We start from the raw sequence: 2,700 nt of genomic DNA on the forward strand, positions 1-2,700 counted from the left end.
GCTAGCAGCTCTGACAAGTCAGCCTCTGAACCATCGATATGGCCGTCTCCATCGCCGCTTTGTGTTACACTAGAGAAACACCAGCCGTCACGCGGCAGGTATAGACATAAAATGAGAGTTGGTACGTTGATACACTTCTGTGAGTTCCGTAGTTCCGTAAATCAGGCATTGCCACAGCCAAAACGTTCCCAGTTTAATGTCAAGTAGGATGCAACAGGGTACCGCATGCTGCTGTTTTTGTCGCAATGCCTGATTTGGTGTAAATGCAGCCTAAAACGCTCTCATTTCGCAGCAGAAGGTGAAAGTGATAGATGCTTTAATTTCAGGGAATTGGTGGCTGCATAAATGATATCCTCCCTGATGCCATGCAGGCCTTTTCATTTAGCAGAAACCCACACGGCTCCACACACAAGTGTTGTGGTGCTCCAGTTAGGCCCGCTCCCCGGGGGGGGTGTCCGGCTTTAAAAAGTTGTCACCCTGCGCAAAATGTAATCGACATTTTTGATAAATCACCTGTGTGCTGTTAACGCTCACGGGGTATTAATAATTATTACTCCTGATCTGGTGATTGAGTTAGTGACCCAGGGCCAGGAGCCCCCACAGAGCAGAGGGACCGGGGGGGGGGGGTGCACCACACTGCCGGTCCCTGCCCCAACGCGCCCAGGAAAGCAATTTGGCACCGGTGGCGGCGTACCCCTGCTGCGACCCCTGAACGCATGCCGCTGCCTCCACCGGCTCCATACTGTCACACACACACACACACACACACACACACACACACACACACACACACACACACACACACACACACACACACACATATTCTCTGACACGCTGCATGCTGAGTAGACAAATTCAAACATGCTATCACAGGAGAAAATATGCCCAAACAGCAAATCTAACCTTGTCCCGTGCTTTGAAAATACAATAAACAAACCTAACCGGCAAACAAACAAATAAATGAGACTGGTGGGATGATGTGCTGATCTCTAAACAAGGAGGAGGCGGAGGGGCGGTGTGTGACACACACGCACACAAAAAGGACTACATTTTACCTGAAAGACGGTAAAAAATGTGCCATAAAGGGGATATTACCTTCAGATATTCTCTTTTAAAGCGTTTAAGCAGAATAACGGTTATCAAGGTAATTTGCATTATCACAAATAACTGTACTAGTGGTGTTATAATTCTGTATTTATTGTGTTGAAGATTGTTTTTGTGTTTTTTATATCTTCTTTATGCTCAGTGGCGGTTTTAGCTTCTTATTTCTTGCCAGGAATTCACTTTAAGAGAATTTCCTTCATGTTATTTTACTTCCTGTTGACAGTGGGCTTCTAGGCGATTTACTGAGTCAACCTTTTAAACGAGGGGTCGAGTTCCTGCTGAATCCCTCAAACCGCCACTATCACTTCCATTCATGTTTCACTTCCCCATCTGTGTGTGTGCGTGTGTGTGTGTGTGTGTGTGTGAGTGAGAGAGAGTGATTCAGCATTTTCTCTGAATCAGTCATTATTTCTCAAACATCTTCATAACAAATATTTGTTGATTTGTGGCTGTGGTTTGCGAATGGATAGCACACACGCATATATATATACACACACACACACACAAACACACACACACAGTTGTGATGGTGCACATGTGTTGTTGACCAGAGGAATCTGTGCAGTAATGCAGTGGCAGTGGAGGGTCAATCAGCAATCAATTATTCCCCTCAGCTTGGCCTGCAGCCAAACCACAGACTCACTTCCTGCACCAAACACACACACACACACACACACACACACACACACACACACGATCACAATCATAGACACTGTACACTCGCGTTGCTTAAGTCTCCAGTATTTATCCCCAAAAACCCTCATACTGTATATCTTACTATGCAGAGCGCGTAATGTCTCTGTAGAACCAAGAGTCCACACAGTCCACCGTCAGACAAAAAGAGAAACGCGACATATTGTTATTATGTTAACACCCTATTGACACACTGTTTGAAGTTTGAAACGTTTTGTTTCGTTGTTGAGCGACTGATTCATTCATTTCTATAAAATTTTACTTGGGTTATTATTTGAGTAGGAAAAAGTTACCAACATTTGTCAAACAGTTTTGTTTCCCCGGAGATTCGGGCTGACGAGGAATCTTTTTTTATAATTGCTATCCTGACATGCTTTTGATTTTCCAACCCAGATTTTGTCTGATGCTGACATTTCTAAATTCTCTCACTAGCTTCACTTGCTCTGCCCACGTAACCTGATGATGGTGATGGTTTGTTATAGAGAACTATCTGAGAAGCCTTTATTTAAAAAACTGTTTGGAAAAAGGGGCAGGCACTTTCAAAAAAATACTCGGCAGGTGATTGGATGAACCACCTGTCAATAAAACGCTTGCCGAAGGTCAATAGGGAAACGAGCAAAAACATCTTTTCCATCGAAAAAAGCCTTCAGCGCCGTTCTTTGCTCTTCTTTTCAATGAAGAAATACTCTCCTGCATTGGCACTGAATGTTGTCATTCAACTTAAACTATCATTTGCAGAATTTTCCAAAATGAACATAATTCCTAGGATATGGGGTTTTGTTTAGTTTGTCATTATAGCTTCAACTGGAGACATTAGAAACACAGCACTTTTATACTTTCTGCAGAAAATGCTTTATCAGTGTGCATGTGTTTGTCTCTAACGAGTTCATGCCATAAGGAACT

This window comes from Anarhichas minor, unplaced genomic scaffold (genome assembly GCF_050575085.1).
Source record: "Anarhichas minor isolate MPS153535 unplaced genomic scaffold, ASM5057508v1 ptg000096l, whole genome shotgun sequence".
Classification (NCBI taxonomy): Eukaryota; Metazoa; Chordata; class Actinopteri; order Perciformes; family Anarhichadidae; genus Anarhichas; species Anarhichas minor.